The following is a 14,633-nucleotide window of genomic DNA, read 5'->3' on the forward strand; positions in this document are numbered from 1 at the left end:
CTCTTTCGCTTACGGCCAAACCACCTTGAGAACGCCTGATCTCGTCTGATCTCAGAAGCTAAGCAAGGTTGGGCTCAGTCAGTACCTAGATGGGAGACTGCCTGGGAATACTGAGTGCTGTAAGCTTTTCATTTTTTCTTAAGCCCCATTCATTGAGTGTCATTTAGCTTCTATCTATCTATCTATCTATCTATCTATCTATCTATCTATCTATCTATCTATCTATCTATCTATCTATCTATCTATCTATCTATCTATCTATCTATCTATCTATCTATCTATCTATCGATGAAAGGCCTTGCCTTTAGTTCCAGCACAGACAGCTAGCTACCACTCAGTTAGCTGGCTGGCAAGCTAGAACAGGCCTTCAAATCCAGCCTCTTTCGCTTACGGCCAAACCACCTTGAGAACGCCTGATCTCGTCTGATCTCAGAAGCTAAGCAAGGTTGGGCTCAGTCAGTACCTAGATGGGAGACTGCCTGGGAATACTGAGTGCTGTAAGCTTTTCATTTTTTCTTAAGCCCCATTCATTGAGTGTCATTTAGCTTCTATCTATCTATCTATCTATCTATCTATCTATCTATCTATCTATCTATCTATCTATCTATCTATCTATCTATCTATCTATCTATCTATCTATCTATCTATCTATCTATCTATCTATCTATCTATCAAAGGCCTTGCCTTTAGTTCCAGCACAGACAGCTAGCTACCACTCAGTTAGCTGGCTGGCAAGCTAGAACAGGCCTTGAAATCCAGCCTCTTTCGCTTACGGCCAAACCACCTTGGGAACGCCTGACCACGCCCACGGAGTGAGAAGGAAGTACAAGGTGCAGACGGGGGAGAAAGGCTCTCCCACATTGTTTGGTATTTTTCTTCAATTATTATCTGGATTAATAACAACTCTATACGCCAAACAAACACAGACTTTGCTGCAGTGGAAGCTCCCCAGCACTTTGGTGACTTGGGGAGAACATCTCTTTTTGCACAATGGACTACTCTACGGATAAAGAACTCGGAACGGACAATGGACAACGAGAGAAGGACTTTGATTTAAACAAGAAGCAGAACGCGGACGGACCTAAGAATAACGAAAACAGCGAGGAACAAACGACTACGGAAAAGATTAACGACGAAAGAAAGGAAATGGATCTTGAAACAAGAGAAATGCACGATGGAAGGAAAGGATACCAAAAAGAAAAAAGAAGTAACACACAAAAGCAAAGGTACGAATACAAGAAAGAAGCTACGATAATTGTGGATGTAAGTAACCTGCAAGAAGTTACGGCAACCGAAATAATAAAAGCAATAAACGAAGAGATTGGTTTTGGAAAGCTGCTGGCCGTCAGATACAGACAAAACAAAGAATTCGAGGCGACACTACAAACTGAAGAAGATTGTCTAAAACTACTGGATGGATTAATGATAAAAGGAAGATTATGTGACATAAGAAGACTTTGTTGCAGTGAAATGACTGTATCCTTTTTAAATTTACCGGCATACTTGGAAGACAAGATTATTTTAGATAAACTTTTAGCATGGGGAGTAACACCAAGTCTACCAATAAGGAGAAGATTTTATCCGGGAACAACAATAGCGGATGGGACTCGGTTTTTAAAAGTTAAATTCCCCAAAGAAATAACATCACTACCATACAGCACAAAAATTGAAACGGCGGAGGGATTACAATATTTCAGAGTGATACATGATGGACAGATAAGACTATGCAGATTGTGTGCAGGAACAGGACACCTAATAAAAGACTGTCCAAATCTAGTGTGTCGGGAATGTATGGAGCAAGGGCATTTTGCTAAATACTGTAAAGCAATTAAATGTCCAGACTGTAACCATGCCCTAATAAGCTGTACATGTACGGATGAAGAAGAAATAGAGAAAGAAAAAGAACAAGAGAACGGGGAAGGAAAAGAACACAACATTCAGCACAGAAAAACAGAAGAGGAGAGCAATAACGAAAGATTGACAACGCAAGAAGAAGAGGAGAAACTACATAATCAGGAGGACAACAAAGGAAAAGATGAGTACACCAGTGCTCAAAAAATACAAGAAATGGACACAGAACAACAAACAGATCCTATGACAGACAACTGCGCGGAAAGAGAGGTGGAAGAAGAAAGAATGGACATGGACAATACAAATGAGACTGAAAACAAAGATACAGAAAAGGAGAGAAGTAAAAAGCAACAGAACAAAGGAGCCGAAGGGACTAAAAGGAAAGTAAAATTTCAACCAAATCTTGCCGGTGCGCTGGAAAAACAAAGAAAAAGAAGAGAGACTTCAAAAGACAAATGGTTAGAAAGAACCGGTATGTTCGATATTTTAACTGAAGAACTATTAGAATAATACAATGAACAAAATAATTTTATCTTTTTTATTCTTTCCGTTTTTAATGAGTACCCTTTTTATAACATCGATAAACACAAGGGGTCTCTCAGATTATACAAATTTTAAAAGACTTTTACATATAACAGAAAAAACAGATATATTATGTATACAAGAAACATTCTGGGACAATAAAACAGCAAACAGTTTAAGTAAAGAATGGAACGGTATTTTTATACATAATAGTCAAGACAATAAAAGAGGAGGGGTAGCTATTTTAATTAAAAAAGATATTTTAGAAAATGTCAAGACAATATACGCAGATGAAAAGGGACGAGTTTTAGCCATAACGGCAGAATATAAAGATAGACAAATCAACATATGTACAATACACGCACCAAACAATGTTAATGAAAAAGAAAGCTTTTTTAAAAAACTTAGTTTACTAATGGAAAAATGGAAAGAAACGATATTAATAGGGGATTTTAATACGGTTTTAAATAAACTGGACATAAATGAGCAAATGGTGTTTAGATCGGATACAGGAAGAGAACAGTTAAGAGCGTTAATGATAAAACATAGTCTAGAAGACATATGGAGACAAAAGAATAAAGAAGAAAGAATATACTCCAGAGAAGAATGGTACCTAGATAAACGAAAACAAAGCAGAATAGATTTTGTGTTAGTTCCCAACAATATGAAGCAATATATAGAAAAAGTGGAATATGGAAAATATAATTTTAGTGATCACAATTTTATAAACATAAAAATAGATTTTAATGAAATGATAAGAGGACCGGGAGTATGGATTTTTAATGCAGATCATCTAAAAGATGAGATTTTTAAAACAGAAATAAAAAACATAATCGAAAATAGCAAAACAGATGTTTTATATGATAAAGAAATTCTAGTATGGTGGGATAACATAAAATATGATATTAAAAAATATACAATAAAATACGGAACTAAAATCAAACGAATCAAAAGACAACTAGAAAACTGGAAAAAAGAAAAGTTAGAAAAAGAACTTAAAAAAGTAGAAAGCGGAAGAGGAGACATAAAAGAAATCTTAAAACTAGAAGAAAAAATAAAAAAATTAGAAGAGGAAAGATACAAAGGGGCAATGATTAGAAGTAAAGCAGAATATATGTTAAAAGGGGAGAGATGCACAAAATATTTTTTTGAGCTAGAGAAAGCACGGCAAAAAACAGACGAAATAAAAGCATTAAAAACAGAAAATGGAGAAGAGATCAAAACAACAGAGGGAATTTTAAAAGAAATACATAGATTTTATACACACCTATTCAAAAAAACAGAGATAGATGAAAAAGGAAAAGAATTTTTATTAACACAAATCAAAACAAAAATACAGGAAGAAGACAAAAAGATGTGTGATCAAAAAATTGAGGAAAAAGAGATAGAAGAAGCGATGAACAGAATGGAAAATAAAAAAAGTCCAGGTCTAGATGGGTTAACAATAGAATTTTATAAAACTTTTAAAGACATTTTAGTGCCAATTTTATCTAAATTATTCAATGAAATACACAAAATAGGAGAAGTCTCGCAACAGATGAAAAAAGGTTTGATTAAATTAATATATAAGAAGAAAGGAGACAAGACGGACTTAAAAAATTATAGGCCAATAAGCATGCTAAATACAGATTATAAAATACTAGCAAAGATACTAGCAAATAGACTAAAAACGGTACTGCCTAGTATAATAGAAACCAATCAAGCATATGGCGTATTAAATAGAGACATTTCAGATACAATTAGTAACATAAGGGACACAATATGGTATATGAAAACACAAAAAACCAAAGGGTATCTAATAAGCATAGACTTTGAGAAAGCATTTGATAGAGTAAACCACAATTATTTATTTGAAACATTAAAACGGTTTGGGTTTGGGAATGATTTTACAAAATGGTTAAAATGTCTTTACATGAATTCATATAGCTGTATAAAAGTGAACGGGTACCTAACGGATTTTATTCAGTTATCAAGATCCATACGGCAAGGATGTCCACTCTCAGCATTATTATACTCACTGGTCGCTGAACCGTTAGGTCTAGCAATAAAAGCAAGTAGTGGAATAAGAGGAATAAATATAGAAAATAACAAAAATCAGGAAAAAATATTTCAATATGCTGACGACACCACCCTCATACTGAAAGACACAGAAAGCGTAAACAGGGCGATACATGTGTTAAATCAATATTGTAAAGGATCGGGAGCTTTTGTGAACAAAGAAAAAACGCAATACATGAGGATAAGCGATGCAGAAATACTACCAGTAAATATAGCTTTTACAGAGGTGAAGGAAAAAATAAAAATTCTAGGAATAAACATAGGAGAAGATGAAAATAAAATAACGGATATTATATGGGAAGAAACTTTAGATAAAATGCAAAGAAAACTAAACATGTGGAAAAGAAGGAACTTGTATATAAAAGGTAAAGTTTTAGTTTTAAATGCACTATTTTTATCCAAAATGTGGTATGCGGCGGGGGTCGTCAACATCCCGATGTGGGTTTTAAAAAGAGTTAAAAGCTCAGTTTTAAATTTTTTATGGGACGGAAAACCGGCTAAAATAGCTTACGACACTATAATTGGGAAAAAAGAAGGAGGAGGGTTGGGACTTTTAGATTTATTTATTAGAAAACAGAGCCTAAGAGTTAAAATAATTAAAAAATTTTTGAACGAAGAAGAACAAATATGGAAATGGGTTTTTAATTTTTATATAAATAAATGTGCTGGAGGGGAAATGAATGAGAATATTTTATGCATGGAATTGAAAGAAAACATGTTTCAAAACGTTCCAGAGTTTTACAAAGAGGTTTTTAGAGCGTGGGGGGATTTTATGGAGAATATAATATACAAAATAAAAGGGAGAAAAAATCTTTTAGAGCAACCCATTTTTTTAAACAAGCAGATCTGTTTTAAAGAAAAGACACCGTATTTTAAACATTGGTACGAAGCAGAAATAAAACAAATTAAAGACGTCTTGTACGAATATAGACCAGGATTTCTCCCAACACAGGCAATAATTGACTTCTTGGAAGGAAAAGATAAAACAATAAACACAGATATCATCGAAAAACAATATGAAACGCTAAAACAAGCAATACCCAAAGAATGGTTACAAAGAATAGAAAACAAAGAAGGAAATGAAAGGATGAAAATCGAAGTAAAAGTAGGCAATCAAAAAAACGATCTAAACAGCTGCTCCTTGAGAACGTTTAATGACATATTTGTCAATAAAGCGTGGGTAAAACCCAAAGCAAATGCGCATTGGAGAAAAATATACCCAGAACTAGAGGAAAACGAGATATGGAAAACATATAAAGGTCCCAAACTTTTAATACTAGAAAATTTTAACTTTTATCTTAAACACAATTGTATATATGACAGAGAAAAATTACACAAAATCGGATTGGAAGACAACCCAAACTGTACACTATGCAAAGAGAATAAAACAGAAGATTTTAGACACATGTTTTTAGAATGTAAAGAAATAAAATGTTTTATGGATAAACTAAAGGGAATGATAAGCGAATTGACAGAAGAAAAAATAGACAATAGGCAGTGGGAAATGAGCTTTTTATTCGGATACCATCAAAAATGCAAAAATACAACAATTTTAAATACAATTTTAATAATAGCAAAATACACAATATACACGAGAAGAAACATAGAAAAATATAATAACATCCACATAAAATTGTGTGTACTTTTTGAAAAAAAATTTGAATATTTTTTTAATTTATTTTTTGAACATTTTAAAAGGATAAACGAAATAGAAACTTTTGAAAACCTCTTTGTAACACAAAGCTCTTTTATGGAACCAACCTGGAACGGACTGAGAATCAAGCTATCGAAATGTGCATGTTTTTAAAAATGTGTTTTAGATCACTTTAATAAAAATGTACCTGAAATTTTTAAAAATGTATATTATGTAACGTGTTTTGTTTTAAAAACTGTCTGTAAACAATGATATTTTGTAAAAAAAGTTAATAAAAAAGAGAAATTGAGAACGCCTGATCTCGTCTGATCTCAGAAGCTAAGCAAGGTTGGGCTCAGTCAGTACCTAGATGGGAGACTGCCTGGGAATACTGAGTGCTGTAAGCTTTTCATTTTTTCTTAAGCCCCATTCATTGAGTGTCATTTAGCTTCTATCTATCTATCTATCTATCTATCTATCTATCTATCTATCTATCTATCTATCTATCTATCTATCTATCTATCTATCTATCTATCTATCTATCTATCTATCTATCTATCTATCGATGAAAGGCCTTGCCTTTAGTTCCAGCACAGACAGCTAGCTACCACTCAGTTAGCTGGCTGGCAAGCTAGAACAGGCCTTCAAATCCAGCCTCTTTCGCTTACGGCCAAACCACCTTGAGAACGCCTGATCTCGTCTGATCTCAGAAGCTAAGCAAGGTTGGGCTCAGTCAGTACCTAGATGGGAGACTGCCTGGGAATACTGAGTGCTGTAAGCTTTTCATTTTTTCTTAAGCCCCATTCATTGAGTGTCATTTAGCTTCTATCTATCTATCTATCTATCTATCTATCTATCTATCTATCTATCTATCTATCTATCTATCTATCTATCTATCTATCTATCTATCTATCTATCTATCTATCTATCTATCTATCTATCTATCAAAGGCCTTGCCTTTAGTTCCAGCACAGACAGCTAGCTACCACTCAGTTAGCTGGCTGGCAAGCTAGAACAGGCCTTGAAATCCAGCCTCTTTCGCTTACGGCCAAACCACCTTGAGAACGCCTGATCTCGTCTGATCTCAGAAGCTAAGCAAGGTTGGGCTCAGTCAGTACCTAGATGGGAGACTGCCTGGGAATACTGAGTGCTGTAAGCTTTTCATTTTTTCTTAAGCCCCATTCATTGAGTGTCATTTAGCTTCTATCTATCTATCTATCTATCTATCTATCTATCTATCTATCTATCTATCTATCTATCTATCTATCTATCTATCTATCTATCTATCTATCTATCTATCTATCTATCGATGAAAGGCCTTGCCTTTAGTTCCAGCACAGACAGCTAGCTACCACTCAGTTAGCTGGCTGGCAAGCTAGAACAGGCCTTCAAATCCAGCCTCTTTCGCTTACGGCCAAACCACCTTGAGAACGCCTGATCTCGTCTGATCTCAGAAGCTAAGCAAGGTTGGGCTCAGTCAGTACCTAGATGGGAGACTGCCTGGGAATACTGAGTGCTGTAAGCTTTTCATTTTTTCTTAAGCCCCATTCATTGAGTGTCATTTAGCTTCTATCTATCTATCTATCTATCTATCTATCTATCTATCTATCTATCTATCTATCTATCTATCTATCTATCTATCTATCTATCTATCTATCTATCTATCTATCTATCTATCTATCAAAGGCCTTGCCTTTAGTTCCAGCACAGACAGCTAGCTACCACTCAGTTAGCTGGCTGGCAAGCTAGAACAGGCCTTGAAATCCAGCCTCTTTCGCTTACGGCCAAACCACCTTGAGAACGCCTGATCTCGTCTGATCTCAGAAGCTAAGCAAGGTTGGGCTCAGTCAGTACCTAGATGGGAGACTGCCTGGGAATACTGAGTGCTGTAAGCTTTTCATTTTTTCTTAAGCCCCATTCATTGAGTGTCATTTAGCTTCTATCTATCTATCTATCTATCTATCTATCTATCTATCTATCTATCTATCTATCTATCTATCTATCTATCTATCTATCTATCTATCTATCTATCTATCTATCGATGAAAGGCCTTGCCTTTAGTTCCAGCACAGACAGCTAGCTACCACTCAGTTAGCTGGCTGGCAAGCTAGAACAGGCCTTCAAATCCAGCCTCTTTCGCTTACGGCCAAACCACCTTGAGAACGCCTGATCTCGTCTGATCTCAGAAGCTAAGCAAGGTTGGGCTCAGTCAGTACCTAGATGGGAGACTGCCTGGGAATACTGAGTGCTGTAAGCTTTTCATTTTTTCTTAAGCCCCATTCATTGAGTGTCATTTAGCTTCTATCTATCTATCTATCTATCTATCTATCTATCTATCTATCTATCTATCTATCTATCTATCTATCTATCTATCTATCTATCTATCTATCTATCTATCTATCTATCTATCTATCTATCTATCTATCAAAGGCCTTGCCTTTAGTTCCAGCACAGACAGCTAGCTACCACTCAGTTAGCTGGCTGGCAAGCTAGAACAGGCCTTGAAATCCAGCCTCTTTCGCTTACGGCCAAACCACCTTGAGAACGCCTGATCTCGTCTGATCTCAGAAGCTAAGCAAGGTTGGGCTCAGTCAGTACCTAGATGGGAGACTGCCTGGGAATACTGAGTGCTGTAAGCTTTTCATTTTTTCTTAAGCCCCATTCATTGAGTGTCATTTAGCTTCTATCTATCTATCTATCTATCTATCTATCTATCTATCTATCTATCTATCTATCTATCTATCTATCTATCTATCTATCTATCTATCTATCTATCTATCTATCTATCTATCTATCTATCAAAGGCCTTGCCTTTAGTTCCAGCACAGACAGCTAGCTACCACTCAGTTAGCTGGCTGGCAAGCTAGAACAGGCCTTGAAATCCAGCCTCTTTCGCTTACGGCCAAACCACCTTGAGAACGCCTGATCTCGTCTGATCTCAGAAGCTAAGCAAGGTTGGGCTCAGTCAGTACCTAGATGGGAGACTGCCTGGGAATACTGAGTGCTGTAAGCTTTTCATTTTTTCTTAAGCCCCATTCATTGAGTGTCATTTAGCTTCTATCTATCTATCTATCTATCTATCTATCTATCTATCTATCTATCTATCTATCTATCTATCTATCTATCTATCTATCTATCTATCTATCTATCTATCTATCGATGAAAGGCCTTGCCTTTAGTTCCAGCACAGACAGCTAGCTACCACTCAGTTAGCTGGCTGGCAAGCTAGAACAGGCCTTGAAATCCAGCCTCTTTCGCTTACGGCCAAACCACCTTGAGAACGCCTGATCTCGTCTGATCTCAGAAGCTAAGCAAGGTTGGGCTCAGTCAGTACCTAGATGGGAGACTGCCTGGGAATACTGAGTGCTGTAAGCTTTTCATTTTTTCTTAAGCCCCATTCATTGAGTGTCATTTAGCTTCTATCTATCTATCTATCTATCTATCTATCTATCTATCTATCTATCTATCTATCTATCTATCTATCTATCTATCTATCTATCTATCTATCTATCTATCTATCTATCTATCTATCTATCTATCTATCTATCTATCTATCTATCTATCTATCTATCTATCTATCTATGAAAGGCCTTGCCTTTAGTTCCAGCACAGACAGCTAGCTACCACTCAGTTAGCTGGCTGGCAAGCTAGAACAGGCCTTGAAATCCAGCCTCTTTCGCTTACGGCCAAACCACCTTGAGAACGCCTGATCTCGTCTGATCTCAGAAGCTAAGCAAGGTTGGGCTCAGTCAGTACCTAGATGGGAGACTGCCTGGGAATACTGAGTGCTGTAAGCTTTTCATTTTTTCTTAAGCCCCATTCATTGAGTGTCATTTAGCTTCTATCTATCTATCTATCTATCTATCTATCTATCTATCTATCTATCTATCTATCTATCTATCTATCTATCTATCTATCTATCTATCTATCTATCTATCTATCTATCTATCTATCTATCTATCTATCTATCTATCTATCTATCTATCTATCTATCTATGAAAGGCCTTGCCTTTAGTTCCAGCACAGACAGCTAGCTACCACTCAGTTAGCTGGCTGGCAAGCTAGAACAGGCCTTGAAATCCAGCCTCTTTCGCTTACGGCCAAACCACCTTGAGAACGCCTGATCTCGTCTGATCTCAGAAGCTAAGCAAGGTTGGGCTCAGTCAGTACCTAGATGGGAGACTGCCTGGGAATACTGAGTGCTGTAAGCTTTTCATTTTTTCTTAAGCCCCATTCATTGAGTGTCATTTAGCTTCTATCTATCTATCTATCTATCTATCTATCTATCTATCTATCTATCTATCTATCTATCTATCTATCTATCTATCTATCTATCTATCTATCTATCTATCTATCTATCTATCTATCTATCTATCTATCTATCTATCTATCTATCTATCTATCTATCTATCTATGAAAGGCCTTGCCTTTAGTTCCAGCACAGACAGCTAGCTACCACTCAGTTAGCTGGCTGGCAAGCTAGAACAGGCCTTGAAATCCAGCCTCTTTCGCTTACGGCCAAACCACCTTGAGAACGCCTGATCTCGTCTGATCTCAGAAGCTAAGCAAGGTTGGGCTCAGTCAGTACCTAGATGGGAGACTGCCTGGGAATACTGAGTGCTGTAAGCTTTTCATTTTTTCTTAAGCCCCATTCATTGAGTGTCATTTAGCTTCTATCTATCTATCTATCTATCTATCTATCTATCTATCTATCTATCTATCTATCTATCTATCTATCTATCTATCTATCTATCTATCTATCTATCTATCTATCTATCTATCTATCTATCTATCTATCTATCTATCTATCTATCGATGAAAGGCCTTGCCTTTAGTTCCAGCACAGACAGCTAGCTACCACTCAGTTAGCTGGCTGGCAAGCTAGAACAGGCCTTCAAATCCAGCCTCTTTCGCTTACGGCCAAACCACCTTGAGAACGCCTGATCTCGTCTGATCTCAGAAGCTAAGCAAGGTTGGGCTCAGTCAGTACCTAGATGGGAGACTGCCTGGGAATACTGAGTGCTGTAAGCTTTTCATTTTTTCTTAAGCCCCATTCATTGAGTGTCATTTAGCTTCTATCTATCTATCTATCTATCTATCTATCTATCTATCTATCTATCTATCTATCTATCTATCTATCTATCTATCTATCTATCTATCTATCTATCTATCTATCTATCTATCAAAGGCCTTGCCTTTAGTTCCAGCACAGACAGCTAGCTACCACTCAGTTAGCTGGCTGGCAAGCTAGAACAGGCCTTGAAATCCAGCCTCTTTCGCTTACGGCCAAACCACCTTGAGAACGCCTGATCTCGTCTGATCTCAGAAGCTAAGCAAGGTTGGGCTCAGTCAGTACCTAGATGGGAGACTGCCTGGGAATACTGAGTGCTGTAAGCTTTTCATTTTTTCTTAAGCCCCATTCATTGAGTGTCATTTAGCTTCTATCTATCTATCTATCTATCTATCTATCTATCTATCTATCTATCTATCTATCTATCTATCTATCTATCTATCTATCTATCTATCTATCTATCTATCTATCTATCTATCTATCTATCTATCTATCTATCTATCGATGAAAGGCCTTGCCTTTAGTTCCAGCACAGACAGCTAGCTACCACTCAGTTAGCTGGCTGGCAAGCTAGAACAGGCCTTCAAATCCAGCCTCTTTCGCTTACGGCCAAACCACCTTGAGAACGCCTGATCTCGTCTGATCTCAGAAGCTAAGCAAGGTTGGGCTCAGTCAGTACCTAGATGGGAGACTGCCTGGGAATACTGAGTGCTGTAAGCTTTTCATTTTTTCTTAAGCCCCATTCATTGAGTGTCATTTAGCTTCTATCTATCTATCTATCTATCTATCTATCTATCTATCTATCTATCTATCTATCTATCTATCTATCTATCTATCTATCTATCTATCTATCTATCTATCTATCTATCTATCAAAGGCCTTGCCTTTAGTTCCAGCACAGACAGCTAGCTACCACTCAGTTAGCTGGCTGGCAAGCTAGAACAGGCCTTGAAATCCAGCCTCTTTCGCTTACGGCCAAACCACCTTGAGAACGCCTGATCTCGTCTGATCTCAGAAGCTAAGCAAGGTTGGGCTCAGTCAGTACCTAGATGGGAGACTGCCTGGGAATACTGAGTGCTGTAAGCTTTTCATTTTTTCTTAAGCCCCATTCATTGAGTGTCATTTAGCTTCTATCTATCTATCTATCTATCTATCTATCTATCTATCTATCTATCTATCTATCTATCTATCTATCTATCTATCTATCTATCTATCTATCTATCTATCTATCTATCTATCGATGAAAGGCCTTGCCTTTAGTTCCAGCACAGACAGCTAGCTACCACTCAGTTAGCTGGCTGGCAAGCTAGAACAGGCCTTGAAATCCAGCCTCTTTCGCTTACGGCCAAACCACCTTGAGAACGCCTGATCTCGTCTGATCTCAGAAGCTAAGCAAGGTTGGGCTCAGTCAGTACCTAGATGGGAGACTGCCTGGGAATACTGAGTGCTGTAAGCTTTTCATTTTTTCTTAAGCCCCATTCATTGAGTGTCATTTAGCTTCTATCTATCTATCTATCTATCTATCTATCTATCTATCTATCTATCTATCTATCTATCTATCTATCTATCTATCTATCTATCTATCTATCTATCTATCTATCTATCTATCTATCTATCAAAGGCCTTGCCTTTAGTTCCAGCACAGACAGCTAGCTACCACTCAGTTAGCTGGCTGGCAAGCTAGAACAGGCCTTGAAATCCAGCCTCTTTCGCTTACGGCCAAACCACCTTGAGAACGCCTGATCTCGTCTGATCTCAGAAGCTAAGCAAGGTTGGGCTCAGTCAGTACCTAGATGGGAGACTGCCTGGGAATACTGAGTGCTGTAAGCTTTTCATTTTTTCTTAAGCCCCATTCATTGAGTGTCATTTAGCTTCTATCTATCTATCTATCTATCTATCTATCTATCTATCTATCTATCTATCTATCTATCTATCTATCTATCTATCTATCTATCTATCTATCTATCTATCTATCTATCTATCTATCTATCTATCGATGAAAGGCCTTGCCTTTAGTTCCAGCACAGACAGCTAGCTACCACTCAGTTAGCTGGCTGGCAAGCTAGAACAGGCCTTCAAATCCAGCCTCTTTCGCTTACGGCCAAACCACCTTGAGAACGCCTGATCTCGTCTGATCTCAGAAGCTAAGCAAGGTTGGGCTCAGTCAGTACCTAGATGGGAGACTGCCTGGGAATACTGAGTGCTGTAAGCTTTTCATTTTTTCTTAAGCCCCATTCATTGAGTGTCATTTAGCTTCTATCTATCTATCTATCTATCTATCTATCTATCTATCTATCTATCTATCTATCTATCTATCTATCTATCTATCTATCTATCTATCTATCTATCTATCTATCTATCTATCTATCTATCTATCTATCTATCTATCTATCAAAGGCCTTGCCTTTAGTTCCAGCACAGACAGCTAGCTACCACTCAGTTAGCTGGCTGGCAAGCTAGAACAGGCCTTGAAATCCAGCCTCTTTCGCTTACGGCCAAACCACCTTGAGAACGCCTGATCTCGTCTGATCTCAGAAGCTAAGCAAGGTTGGGCTCAGTCAGTACCTAGATGGGAGACTGCCTGGGAATACTGAGTGCTGTAAGCTTTTCATTTTTTCTTAAGCCCCATTCATTGAGTGTCATTTAGCTTCTATCTATCTATCTATCTATCTATCTATCTATCTATCTATCTATCTATCTATCTATCTATCTATCTATCTATCTATCTATCTATCTATCTATCTATCTATCTATCTATCTATCTATCTATCTATCGATGAAAGGCCTTGCCTTTAGTTCCAGCACAGACAGCTAGCTACCACTCAGTTAGCTGGCTGGCAAGCTAGAACAGGCCTTCAAATCCAGCCTCTTTCGCTTACGGCCAAACCACCTTGAGAACGCCTGATCTCGTCTGATCTCAGAAGCTAAGCAAGGTTGGGCTCAGTCAGTACCTAGATGGGAGACTGCCTGGGAATACTGAGTGCTGTAAGCTTTTCATTTTTTCTTAAGCCCCATTCATTGAGTGTCATTTAGCTTCTATCTATCTATCTATCTATCTATCTATCTATCTATCTATCTATCTATCTATCTATCTATCTATCTATCTATCTATCTATCTATCTATCTATCTATCTATCTATCTATCTATCTATCTATCTATCTATCTATCAAAGGCCTTGCCTTTAGTTCCAGCACAGACAGCTAGCTACCACTCAGTTAGCTGGCTGGCAAGCTAGAACAGGCCTTGAAATCCAGCCTCTTTCGCTTACGGCCAAACCACCTTGAGAACGCCTGATCTCGTCTGATCTCAGAAGCTAAGCAAGGTTGGGCTCAGTCAGTACCTAGATGGGAGACTGCCTGGGAATACTGAGTGCTGTAAGCTTTTCATTTTTTCTTAAGCCCCATTCATTGAGTGTCATTTAGCTTCTATCTATCTATCTATCTATCTATCTATCTATCTATCTATCTATCTATCTATCTATCTATCTATCTATCTAT

General features: G+C 37.5%; 23 non-coding genes across 23 annotated transcripts; all 23 read left to right on the forward strand.

Moving 5' to 3' along the window:
* Positions 1-7: 7 nt before the first annotated feature.
* LOC134305778 (5S ribosomal RNA) lies at positions 8-126 on the forward strand. Its single transcript, XR_010008803.1, has one exon. It is a non-coding gene; the product is annotated as a 5S ribosomal RNA (ribosomal RNA).
* Positions 127-385: 259 nt separating this feature from the next.
* Positions 386-504, forward strand: LOC134305784 (5S ribosomal RNA). Its single transcript, XR_010008805.1, has one exon. It is a non-coding gene; the product is annotated as a 5S ribosomal RNA (ribosomal RNA).
* A 6,222-nt stretch (positions 505-6,726) lies between these two features.
* LOC134305785 (5S ribosomal RNA) lies at positions 6,727-6,845 on the forward strand. Its single transcript, XR_010008806.1, has one exon. It is a non-coding gene; the product is annotated as a 5S ribosomal RNA (ribosomal RNA).
* A 259-nt stretch (positions 6,846-7,104) lies between these two features.
* Positions 7,105-7,223, forward strand: LOC134305786 (5S ribosomal RNA). The gene has a single exon (XR_010008807.1). It is a non-coding gene; the product is annotated as a 5S ribosomal RNA (ribosomal RNA).
* A 247-nt stretch (positions 7,224-7,470) lies between these two features.
* On the forward strand, positions 7,471-7,589 carry LOC134305787 (5S ribosomal RNA). The gene has a single exon (XR_010008808.1). It is a non-coding gene; the product is annotated as a 5S ribosomal RNA (ribosomal RNA).
* A 251-nt stretch (positions 7,590-7,840) lies between these two features.
* On the forward strand, positions 7,841-7,959 carry LOC134305789 (5S ribosomal RNA). The gene has a single exon (XR_010008809.1). It is a non-coding gene; the product is annotated as a 5S ribosomal RNA (ribosomal RNA).
* A 243-nt stretch (positions 7,960-8,202) lies between these two features.
* LOC134305791 (5S ribosomal RNA) lies at positions 8,203-8,321 on the forward strand. Its single transcript, XR_010008811.1, has one exon. It is a non-coding gene; the product is annotated as a 5S ribosomal RNA (ribosomal RNA).
* A 263-nt stretch (positions 8,322-8,584) lies between these two features.
* Positions 8,585-8,703, forward strand: LOC134305792 (5S ribosomal RNA). Its single transcript, XR_010008812.1, has one exon. It is a non-coding gene; the product is annotated as a 5S ribosomal RNA (ribosomal RNA).
* A 255-nt stretch (positions 8,704-8,958) lies between these two features.
* Positions 8,959-9,077, forward strand: LOC134305793 (5S ribosomal RNA). The gene has a single exon (XR_010008813.1). It is a non-coding gene; the product is annotated as a 5S ribosomal RNA (ribosomal RNA).
* Positions 9,078-9,320: 243 nt separating this feature from the next.
* Positions 9,321-9,439, forward strand: LOC134305794 (5S ribosomal RNA). Its single transcript, XR_010008814.1, has one exon. It is a non-coding gene; the product is annotated as a 5S ribosomal RNA (ribosomal RNA).
* A 303-nt stretch (positions 9,440-9,742) lies between these two features.
* Positions 9,743-9,861, forward strand: LOC134305795 (5S ribosomal RNA). Its single transcript, XR_010008815.1, has one exon. It is a non-coding gene; the product is annotated as a 5S ribosomal RNA (ribosomal RNA).
* A 295-nt stretch (positions 9,862-10,156) lies between these two features.
* LOC134305796 (5S ribosomal RNA) lies at positions 10,157-10,275 on the forward strand. Its single transcript, XR_010008816.1, has one exon. It is a non-coding gene; the product is annotated as a 5S ribosomal RNA (ribosomal RNA).
* A 299-nt stretch (positions 10,276-10,574) lies between these two features.
* Positions 10,575-10,693, forward strand: LOC134305797 (5S ribosomal RNA). The gene has a single exon (XR_010008817.1). It is a non-coding gene; the product is annotated as a 5S ribosomal RNA (ribosomal RNA).
* Positions 10,694-10,976: 283 nt separating this feature from the next.
* LOC134305798 (5S ribosomal RNA) lies at positions 10,977-11,095 on the forward strand. The gene has a single exon (XR_010008818.1). It is a non-coding gene; the product is annotated as a 5S ribosomal RNA (ribosomal RNA).
* A 247-nt stretch (positions 11,096-11,342) lies between these two features.
* Positions 11,343-11,461, forward strand: LOC134305799 (5S ribosomal RNA). Its single transcript, XR_010008819.1, has one exon. It is a non-coding gene; the product is annotated as a 5S ribosomal RNA (ribosomal RNA).
* Positions 11,462-11,736: 275 nt separating this feature from the next.
* Positions 11,737-11,855, forward strand: LOC134305800 (5S ribosomal RNA). The gene has a single exon (XR_010008820.1). It is a non-coding gene; the product is annotated as a 5S ribosomal RNA (ribosomal RNA).
* Positions 11,856-12,102: 247 nt separating this feature from the next.
* Positions 12,103-12,221, forward strand: LOC134305802 (5S ribosomal RNA). Its single transcript, XR_010008822.1, has one exon. It is a non-coding gene; the product is annotated as a 5S ribosomal RNA (ribosomal RNA).
* Positions 12,222-12,472: 251 nt separating this feature from the next.
* Positions 12,473-12,591, forward strand: LOC134305803 (5S ribosomal RNA). The gene has a single exon (XR_010008823.1). It is a non-coding gene; the product is annotated as a 5S ribosomal RNA (ribosomal RNA).
* A 255-nt stretch (positions 12,592-12,846) lies between these two features.
* On the forward strand, positions 12,847-12,965 carry LOC134305805 (5S ribosomal RNA). The gene has a single exon (XR_010008824.1). It is a non-coding gene; the product is annotated as a 5S ribosomal RNA (ribosomal RNA).
* Positions 12,966-13,228: 263 nt separating this feature from the next.
* On the forward strand, positions 13,229-13,347 carry LOC134305806 (5S ribosomal RNA). The gene has a single exon (XR_010008825.1). It is a non-coding gene; the product is annotated as a 5S ribosomal RNA (ribosomal RNA).
* Positions 13,348-13,622: 275 nt separating this feature from the next.
* LOC134305807 (5S ribosomal RNA) lies at positions 13,623-13,741 on the forward strand. Its single transcript, XR_010008826.1, has one exon. It is a non-coding gene; the product is annotated as a 5S ribosomal RNA (ribosomal RNA).
* Positions 13,742-14,008: 267 nt separating this feature from the next.
* LOC134305808 (5S ribosomal RNA) lies at positions 14,009-14,127 on the forward strand. The gene has a single exon (XR_010008827.1). It is a non-coding gene; the product is annotated as a 5S ribosomal RNA (ribosomal RNA).
* A 271-nt stretch (positions 14,128-14,398) lies between these two features.
* Positions 14,399-14,517, forward strand: LOC134305809 (5S ribosomal RNA). Its single transcript, XR_010008828.1, has one exon. It is a non-coding gene; the product is annotated as a 5S ribosomal RNA (ribosomal RNA).
* The last annotated feature ends 116 nt before the right edge of the window (positions 14,518-14,633 follow it).

This window comes from Trichomycterus rosablanca, unplaced genomic scaffold (assembly GCF_030014385.1).
Source record: "Trichomycterus rosablanca isolate fTriRos1 unplaced genomic scaffold, fTriRos1.hap1 scaffold_146, whole genome shotgun sequence".
Lineage (NCBI taxonomy): Eukaryota > Metazoa > Chordata > Actinopteri > Siluriformes > Trichomycteridae > Trichomycterus > Trichomycterus rosablanca.